We start from the raw sequence: 11,001 nt of genomic DNA on the forward strand, positions 1-11,001 counted from the left end.
AGAGCGAGAGTCTGATATGACAAGGGAGAAGTTCTCGGCTTGGGAGTTCCTGCCTCTGCCCAGATAGACTTCTCAAACCTCATAGACTCTCCCTGGCGCCTGGCCATGAGACGCTCCAAGTTTTTATGGTCGACTTCAGAGCTAGACCATCTCCTGGAGTTTTTTTCGAGTGTTTGAAGTTTTGCTGTACAATTATGTCATGCATAAACAAGGCTTTCAGGGATGGCTCCAATGATCTGACAGCCACGTTCTCTGCAGGAACAAGTCCCTCAGGGATGGCTCCAATGATCTGGCAGCCATGTTCACTGCAGGAGTACGTAAGAGGCAAGTGCGCTCAATGTGTTCATTGTCAAGAGAAACTTCACGATGAAGTCTACCAGGCTGTCTTGACAGCATTAATGGAAGGCGACTGGATGGTCTCTCTCGACCTTCAGGAGGCATACTTCCACATTCCTATACACCCGGATTCCCAACCGTTTCTGAGGTTTGTTTACAGGAATGTGGGGTACCAGTTTCGAGCCCTGTGCTTTGGCCTCAGTCCTGCTCCTCTCGTGTTTACGAGGCTCATGAGGAATGTGGCAAAATCCCTCCATCTATCGGGGATCCGAGCCTCCCTGTACTTGGACGACTGGCTTCTCAGAGCATCGTCCAGTCTTCGCTGTCTGCAGGATCTACATTGGACGTTGAGTCTGGCCAGGGAGTTGGGACTTTTGGTCAACCTAAAAGTCCCAACTGATCCCATCCCAGATCATTCTATATTTGGGGATGGAGATTCGCAGTCCAGTTTTTTTCGGGCTTTTCCGTCTGCCACCGAATAGAACAAGCCCTGCTCGAAGTGCAACTAATGCTGAAAAGAAAACGTTTGTTCAGTCAGGAGTTGGAACAGTCTCGTAGGGACTCTCTCTTCCCTGGAGCAGTTTGTCTCACTAGGGAGACTACACCTTCTGCCTCTCCGGTTCCATCTAGCCTCTCACTGGAACTAGGACAAGACGTTAGAGACGGTATCATTCCCAGTCTCCGAACCAGTAAAGGCATGCCTGAAATGGTGGGACAGCAATATCAGTCTGAGAGAGGTACTATCCCTAGCAGTCAAGAACCCAAACCACGTGTTGTTCTCAGACGCGTCGGATTTGGGTTGGGGTGCGACCCTGGACGGTCGGGAATGCTCGGGTCTGTGGACCTCAAGTCAGAAGAGCATGCACATCAACGGCAAGGAGCTATTAGCAGTCCACTTGGCCTTGATGATATTCGAAAGCTTCTTCGAAACCAAGTGGTAGAGGTCAACTCAGACAACACCACAACTTTGGCGTACATCTCCAAGCAAGGAGGCACACACTCCTTCACGCTGCTCGAGATCGCAAGGGACCTTCTCTTATGGTCAAGAAATCGAGGCATCTCCCTGTTGACGAGATTCATCCAGGGGGACTTGAACGTCTTGGCAGACTGTCTCAGTCGGAGGGGTCAGGTGATACCCACGGAATGGACCCTCCACAAGGACGTGGGCAAGAGTTTTTGGGCTACTTGGGGTCAACCCACCATAGACCTCTGCCTCCTCGTTGACCAAAAGGTTACCAATCTATTGCTCTCCAGTCCTAGATACAGAAGCAATCCACATAGACGCGTTTCTACTGGATTGGTCTCTTCTGGACTTATATGCATTCCCACCATTCAAGATAGTCAACAAGATACTGGAGAAGTTCGCCTCTCACGAAGGGACAAGGTTGACGTTGGTTGCTACCCTCTGGCCCGCGAGAGAGTGGTTCACCGAGGTACTTCAATGGCTGGTAGACTTTCCAAGAAGTCTTCCTCTAAGGGTAGATCTGTTACGTCAGCCCCACGTAAAGAATGTCCATCAAAGCCTCCCCGCTCTTCGTCTGACTTCCTTCAGACTATCGAAAGACTCTCAAGAGCTCGAGGCTTTTCGAAGGAGGCAGCCAGTGCGATTGCAAGAGCGAGGAGAGCTTCTACCATTAGATTATACCAGTCGAAGTGGGAAGTCTTTCGAGACTGGTGCAAGTCAGCATCTGTGTCCTCGTCCAGTACCTCTGTAGCCCAAATCGCAGATTTTCTTTTACATCTGAGAAAGGTTCGCTCCCTTTCAGCTCCCACGATTAAGGGCTACAGGAGCATGTTGGCTTCGGTCTTTCGACATAGAGGCTTAGATCTTTCCAACAATAAAGATCTCCAAGATCTCCTTAAGTCTTTCGAGACCTCTAAGGAACGTCGTTTGGCAACTCCTGGATGGAACTTAGACGTGGTCCTAAGGTTCCTCATGTCAGACAGGTTTGAGCCATTACATTCAGCCTCCCTGAAGGATCTCACCCTCAAGACACTTTTCCTAGTGTGCTTGGCTTCGGCTAAAAGGGTCAGTGTACTTCATGCCTTCAGTAAGAACATCGGCTTTTCTACAGAAAAAGCCACTTGTTCACTTCAACTTCGTTTCCTGACCAAAAATGAACTGCCTTCTCGTCCTTGGCCTAAATCTTTTGATATTCCTTGCTTATCAGAGATCGTAGGCAACGAACTGGAAAGAGTATTATGTCCTGTTAGAGCTCTTAAGTTCTATTTAGCTCGTACTAAGTCATTACGAGGTAAATCTGAGGCATTATGGTGCTCAGTTAAGAAACCATCATTGCCTATGTCAAAGAATGCTTTGTCATATTTTATCAGATTTTTAATACGAGAAGCTCATTCTCACTTGAATGAGAAAGACCGATGTTTGCTTAAGGTTAAGACGCACGAAGTTAGAGCTATAGCAACCTCCGTGGCCTTCAAGCAAAATAAATCTCTGCAAAGTATTATGGACGCGACTTTTTGGAGAAGCAAGTCAGTGTTCGCGTCATTTTACTTAAAAGATGTCCAGACTCTTTACGAGGACTGCTACACACTGGGTCCATTCGTTGCAGCGAGTGCAGTAGTGGGTGAGGGTTCTACCACTACATTACCCTAATTCCAATATCCTTTTTAATCTGTCTCTTGAAATGTTTTTAATATTGTTTTTTGGGTTGTACGGAAGGCTAAGAAGCCTTTCGCATCCTGATTGATTTGGCAGGTGGTCAAAGTCATTTCTTGAGAGCGCCCAGATTAGGGGTTTGATGAGGTCCTGTTGTATGGGTTGCAGCCCTTAATACTTCAGCTTCTGGGAGTCTTTCAGCATCCTAAGAGGATCGCTGGGCTTCGTGAGGAAGACAGACTAATAAGGCAGAGTAATCGTCTAAGTCGACTTCCTTACCAGGTACCTTTTTATATTTGGGTTTTGTTATGATATAACTGTCAAAAACTCTAAGCATATACGCTGTAAACTTAATTAACTCTGGTCTCTACCCACCACCATGGGTGTGAATCAGCTATTATATATTCACCGGCTAAGTTAAATATTTAAAAATGATATTTTAATTATAAAATAAATTTTTGAATATACTTACCCGGTGAATATATAAATTAAAGGCCCCCCCTTCCTCCCCGATAGAGACCCAGCGGGATGAGAAAAATTGGGTCTGTTTACATGTATATGCGGTATCTGGCCGATAGTTGGCGCTAGTGGGCACACCCGCAACCTTCATAGCGATCGCTCGCGAGTTTTTGTGTGTTTTTTCTGTCGAGCCGCCAGAGGCTCAGCTATTATATATTCACCGGGTAAGTATATTCAAAAATTTATTTTATAATTAAAATATCATATTTCTTCATGAATATTTGGATTTTGTAATTAAATTTCAATTGTTTTATCCTTTATATTGAAATGTATTTCCATTGTTCAATATAGCTCTGATAAAAGTCATTAGTAAGGGGTGAAACGGCAGTCAGCAGATTAAATTTAAAAGGAGCAACAGAGGAGATTTTTATTTTCGCCCTACAAATATCGAGTGCTGTCGTAAGATGACAGGGGCCACATGGTCATCTAGTAAACGTCTCTCTTCCAACAATTTTATATGAGTCTAACACAAGGTTTCACCCTACCACAAGGTTTATATAAAAATGAATTTATTTTACTTCAAATTTTTTAGATACCTTTGATACGCCAGATCCTTATATGAAGGCCGTCTTGCTTGTTCCTCTCTTTGCACAGTATGATTTATTGATATTTATATATATTTCAAACCTAGTCTCATCCATCATCATCATTAGTAACCATTAAACATTGACTTTACCCTGTTTTTTGGGTTAGATATGAAATAATTGATCTCCACTTTACTCTCCTAAGCTTTCTACCTGAACTCATGGCATTCATCTATCCCATTTTCACGTGAATTTTCAGGTCTTTATTACTGCAGTTCTTGTCACTTCCATATATTGGTTTCTCACCAGTTTTCCTCATCCCCTCTCATCACATGTCTGAACTATTTTAATCATTGAGTTGTCCACCTATTATCCAACCACAAGATACCACATAAATACTGTACAGTCCTCTCGAAGATTAAAGATGCCAGGTTTCGTTTCCCATTTCATCTAAAGAAATACTCGGAACGGAAGTCAGACACACACAACCACAGCAGTAATCTTCCCAGTAAACAGCTTAAACTCACGGGCCTAGGTGGACTTGATCAGCTGTTCATGCAAATGCGAGACTAGCACATAAGTGTACTAGCCTGGAGGTTCCTTGTTCATGAATCTTGACATTCTGTATTTGCACCTTTTAAAAACCTTTGGTTTGTTAGTGCCTATGCTTTCACTCAGAGGGGTAATTATTTTATTTACCAATAGTCTTGTAATCACTTTCCATTTCATCCTGGCTGGAACTATTTATTTCCTTAGTGGCATGTCTATCCCAGTTTCAAGTCTGTTCCTCCCCGTAGGGTGTTCGTGCTATCAGAGTACCTCATGCAGTTTTCAGTAGGCATTACCTAGGGGCCTTTATAGCATTTCTTAAGGCCCTAACTACAGTTGCTTAATATCCTTACTTAATCTTTCCAACCTCTATACTATTACTTCGTTAATTGCAGGATTTCCCACAATTGGATTTGAGTGCTGAATGGCCTGACACGTCCCAGCTCTGGGTTATATGGCCAAAATTCCATAAATCCAAGTCTATTCCCAAGGTGCAACATATGTTCAAACTCTTCTAAGACTAGCCATTATACCACAACATGGTTCTCCACATAAATCGCTTCCCAATGTTTCTCTAATAGAGTCCATATATCATTGAAAATATATTGATTTCCATGTACAGTTTGATTTACAATCCTGAGTATCTCTTTTGATATCATTCATGTTCATCCTCACACCTTTCCTAAAACAGCCACTCAATCACTTTCTTAACTATCATTCATATTGACCATATGCGTCGTTTTGCATTTTTTTTTTTCTCAGTCCTCTCCTATCCATTCCGTTCTGGAAACTTGAAAATTTCCAACACCCTTTCCTTGGGTTCGACGTTTAGGGATGATCTTTTCAGCACCTCTTTGTAGCTTCCTATTTCACTAGGATAAGATTAAAGGACACTTTGCTGATCCTTGATGCACACCAGCTTTCCAGATACCCTTGCTACTAGCTTGATTTTAGATCTTATATTTTGCTAAAGATACATGATTAGCGTAAGAATTATTTTTGTTACCTTCTGCGTTTGTATTGGAACCTAATTGTTTGTCTTGGCATTCTCTCAAATGCTTTTTCAAGATTCTCATGATGGCCGACTCAAATAAAAGGTTCCAGTCACAAAAAGAGGTAAACAATACTATAACCTGATCAGAGACAGTTAACAATTATTTTCAGAATTTATAACAAATGGTGTCTAGTTGGGTACAGCTATTCAAAATTGTATCATAGAAAATGATGGGCATAAAGGTACATTTGCTATTCAAAATTGTATCATAGAAAATGATGGGCATAAAGGTACATTTGACAATGTAATATGTAAAAGTAATTGAGATTATTTTATATTTGAAAACTTATATTTCTTTAATATATAGTTTGCAGAAGTCATATGATCATCATATCTTCCATTTAATCTATGAAATTGGGAATTTGACAAAAAAAATTGTATGCCAATATTTTTTTTTATATTTAGGCTTTCAATATAAGTTTTTAATTGAATTTCCTATTTTAGATGAGGGTAAATATTTTGCAATATTAAACTAGGATTCGACCAATATTTTAATTTTTTTTATACATGTATACTAATATATTATATACACACATACATACACACATACTACATAATTGACTGTCATATTTTAGATGAGGGTAAACAACTTGCAATATTAAACTAGAATTCAACCAATATTTTAAATTTATTTTTTATAAATGTAGTCATATATATATTATATACACACATTACATTATTCCCTCTGCTATTGCGCATGTTGTGTTTGAGGTCCTCTGCAATACCTGAAAAACTGCAAAGTATATGCAGAAATCTACGGATTATTTTTTTTCATTCTTAAAATTTTTGTTTATTTCATTTATAAATATAAGCCTTTATAATCACGTTATTCACTTAAAAATTTCTTTAAGCTGAAACTAACTTTTACTGTAAACAACACATCCTTACATATACGTACGTGAAAAAAATTAAACCAGAACATTCGGGATATGTACTGGTCAGCCAGGCTACGCCGTTGACTATATACTTTATGTCCATTTACTGTGGTCAAAAAGTACAGCTGTATTTGAAATAAACAGGATTTTGATAAAACTAATGTTTCATTTAACTGTACCCAATAATACTGCATGTAATATTCACAGAGTATCATATGAAATTAAAACACCGAATGCTGTGTGTTTTTTCATTATTTGCGTTTATAAAAGGATTGAAACTACAGCCTATACTTTCCAAATCAGCTGATTAAGGTAAACGACTGAAGGTTTTTTGTTTCTGTTGCTAAGATATTATTTAAAATATCATTTATTTATATTTTGCCACAAAAGTATGTAGTTTTTATCAAAGATTTTCTCATCTTATTTAATGTTAATTTTTATGGTATACTGAAATTCAGGAGTGTTACATTTACGTCAATGCCCAATAATTTTATAGACTTTAGTTTACAGTGCTTAATTGCAAAGCTTAGGAAATTACTGACTTTTTCTTCTCATTCTTTGGGTAGGTTTTGTGCAATGTGGTTTACATTTTCATAATAACTAATAATGTCATGTTCTACAAAACTTCGTTAAAAAGAACTTCGGTAATTGTTTACTATCGTACGAAAGTTGAAATGCATGCAAAACGGCCGTTTTTGGTTTGATTGTTTGTTGTTGTATGTGTTACTAACAATACTTTTATCATTCTCTTGCTTTTTTAACTAGAATTTGGAAGAAAAAAGTTAAGGAATAGAGATTAGTTCATTATAATTTTGTCTCAAAAGAGGTACTCGTATGATACACATTTATGATAAAATTTTTATGGGTTAAAAATTGGTGGTCGCACAACACGAGTTCGCAAATTGCACGAGTACCGTGTGTACCGTATTGATGTAATTTACTTCATTTACTTTTAGGCCCAAAGTTACTATTTAAAAAAGAATGATTAAAATACGAATCATCTGCCGTCAGACACTCACGATATAAAGAGGAGTCTGTGATATAAATTTACGTTTGTAAATCCACTATGTACCGAGAGCGCGATAAGTGAACGGCTGTGTGATGAGGGATTACTGGGTATGCATGTATACATATACATATATATATATATATATATATATATATATATATATATATATATATATATATATATATATATATATATATATATATATATATATATATATATATATATATATATATATATATATATATATATATATATATATATATATATATATATATATATATATATATATATATAATATATAATTTTCAGTAACATTCATGTCTCAGTGATGTCGTATCATTATAGAAGGTCCTCCACTTACAAATATTCGGAGGTAAAAATGACAAATTCGAAGATAATTTGTATTTTTCCTAACCATACAAACCTTAGCAATTTACAAAGGGTTATTACTTTTAGCGTAGCTGAAATGGCGAGCCATTAGAATTTAACGAGGGTGTATTACCCCCCGCGCTAGTTAGCGGGGGGGGTAGGGGAGTGGTAGCTAGCTACCCCTCCTCCCCCTCACACACACGTGAATACTCACTTTCACTTAGAGGTAGGACTTGTCTTGGGGGACAGGGCTGGCGGGCAAATATGTGTAAATAGCTAAGGTTTGTATGGTTAGGAAAAATACAAATTATCTTCGAATTTGTCATTTGTTCCGTAACCGAAATACAAACCACGCTATTTACAAAGGGTGACTTATCCCTTAGGAAGGGTGGAAAGTCCCCAGCCATACTGGCTTTGGCTTTACCCGGGGACTCAGAATCCGAGTGAGTCGCACTCGAGAAAAGGAGTCCCTGCACCTCACAAGTTCCTTGCTCCGCAAGGAACCATGTGGCCTACGTAAGCTTGTGTGTGAAGAAAGAAGTGTGACCCGTCTTAGGCAGTTGACCTGGAGTTCCAGAAGGAACTCTGGGTTAGGACGTTCCCAATATCACCTCGTCAGGGTATGGGGGACGCGACAGTATTGACTCAATACTCGGAACACAAGGAAGCATGGTTTACCTGCAGAGGTTCGAGGTCAGCTATGCAGAGACCAGGATGCTGCTTCCCCGTAGAGGGGATGATGAAGAAAGAAGTAAGGGCCAGACATACTTCTTTCGTTCATGCAGACTAAAACCTGATAACAATGCCCTCAACCTTCTGCTACCTGTCCAAAAAGGAGCCTGAGGTTAGACCAGCTGTTGTGTAGCCACCACAGAGCGATAGAAAACGTATCGAGACTCCTGTGGGTCACGCCCTGCAGGAAGCGGGCTGCGAAGGTCATCAGACGCTTCCAGACTCCAGCTTGTAGCACCTGCGTCACAGAGTAGTATTACTCGAAGGCGAGGACGTTGCGATGTATCCAACATCGTGCTGTAGGGCGACGTGACGGGGGAGGGTTTGAAGACAGGTCGAGATGAATGTACTCGAGTCCGGGCTGAAGAGGTATACTGGTGACTCTCCCCCCATGTCCTCCATGTGTTCCCAAATCGGCTGCAACTGAGGCCAAACTGCAGCTGTTCCCAGCGCTAACCTCTCAATTCCTTACTGGCAAGAAAGAGAAGGTCTTGGGACATAACACACAGAATGGAGACTCGAAATCTTGAATGAATCGGACCGAAGGGTCGGGACCCTCAGATTCTGAGTCTAGCCAACAACTCAGGAGCGAGCCTGAATGTTGCCTTCCCCTCTTCCTTAGAAAGGGGGGAGTAGTAAGAGACCAAGAAGATTGCTTACACACTGGCCGTGGCCAGAGTGAGCAGAAGACCCAAGGCGGAATACAATCCGCGGCCTGTCGTAAAAGGGTCTTGAGAAGATCTCTTAAAGGACTAAAAGTCCGAGCCATGCTCCAAGTTGGAGGTCTTCCTCCGACTAGGGCAGGGACGATCGTAGCTTCGCATGAGCGAGGATAGATCCAGCGGGCAGGAAAAAGTTATTCCTTTAAGCCTGAAGGTCAGGGAAAGGCTGAGCGACAGGCTTCATTGCCGAGAGCGGAAAGGAGCTTCCTCCCGCCGAAAGGCAATAAGACCGTTATTGCTGGAGAAGAGGCCTCACGGGAAGAGGTATATCTCCCACGGCACCCACCACCTTAGACTCTTCACTTTGCCTGGGAGACCCCTGTGGATAACTATCGCAGATGACGCGACCTCCGTACCGCGACTGTAGCGGGTTGTCTCTTCTAGAGGAGGAAGCGTAGTGTCTCCAGGCATGAAGCCGAAGCGATGCCCCGGTTCGGGAGAGATGTCGCAGTGTGGTTGCTTGAGTAGTCTGCGCCGTGGGAGAAGCTCTCCCGGGAGTTCCGTCAGGGGAAGCAGAGGGTCCAGAAACCGTTCTGCGCATAGTCCCAGTGGAGCTCTCCCATTGTAAGGTTGACAGACAACCTGGTTTTGTTGAGACCCATTGTCCGCAGACAAAAAGGAGGGAAGACGCAGGCGTCGAATTTGTCCCACCATCACCGGAATGCATCTTGCCAGAGTCTCGGGGTCTGAGACTGGGGGTAAGACTAGTGGAAGCTTGAGGTTCCAAGGTGTTGCGATCAGGTCCCCCAGACCAGCACTTGCTGGTTACCCAAGGTCAAAGACCCCTAGGTACACTCTCTCTATGAGGCTCTGCTCGGATAGTCTGAGAGAGACATTCCCCTGCCTGGAATGAGAGAGCCGATGGTGGAATTGAGAGAATCTCAATCATCCCGGTATCTCTACTACAAGATGTGAAGGTGTGAAAATGCGTCCCCTGCTGGTTAGAATGAAGTCGACGCGCAACGGGGCGACTTGGCAGGAGCTGTAGGATCTGAAGAGGGGCCAGACTAAGGCCCTTAAGCCTGCCTGAATGATGGAGAGGTATCCTTCAGGTCTTGACCATAGGCCTGGACCGGAACATGGCCCCCCCCCTTTCCTTTGACGAGTCCGAGAACCGCATCAAGAATGTGGGGAAAGGACGAGAATATCCACTACCATCAAGAGGCTCCATAGGTCAACACCCATTGCAGGTTTAATAGTTCCGCTGGTCCCATAGGGCCAGGGAGTCCGGTTAAACATTGCCTGAAGCCACCGGGACTTGGATCGCCCCACATGGAACTTATCCTGAGGCGACCGTTCGGACTATAGACGGGTCAATGAGGAAAGAAGAACTAGGAAACGTTCCAAGGTAGGGCTGAAAGCTCTGCTTGACTGAGAACAGGTACTGCGACTCTCCTCAGTCTTGCCACAGTCAACCGAAAGGAAGGCTCGGAGGATGCGGTAACAGAATCTGGCATCCCCAGGTGGTCACCCATCCAAGTACCGACGTTGCTTAACCTCGCTGGACGGACGAGAAGCGGGGTTTCCAATGTGGTAAGGCGGTTGACTCAAAATCATGGCCAGATACTCCAGATGTTGAGGCAGAGGAAGAGAAGGCTCCAAGCAAAATACCATGAGCCCACACTCATGGTCACATTCCGGAAGCTAGTCCCGGCGCTGAAGAAGGTCGAAACCCGAGCCTACCGGAGTTGACCA

The sequence above is a fragment of the Palaemon carinicauda genome, chromosome 41, assembly GCF_036898095.1.
Source record: "Palaemon carinicauda isolate YSFRI2023 chromosome 41, ASM3689809v2, whole genome shotgun sequence".
NCBI classification, from domain to species: domain Eukaryota; kingdom Metazoa; phylum Arthropoda; class Malacostraca; order Decapoda; family Palaemonidae; genus Palaemon; species Palaemon carinicauda.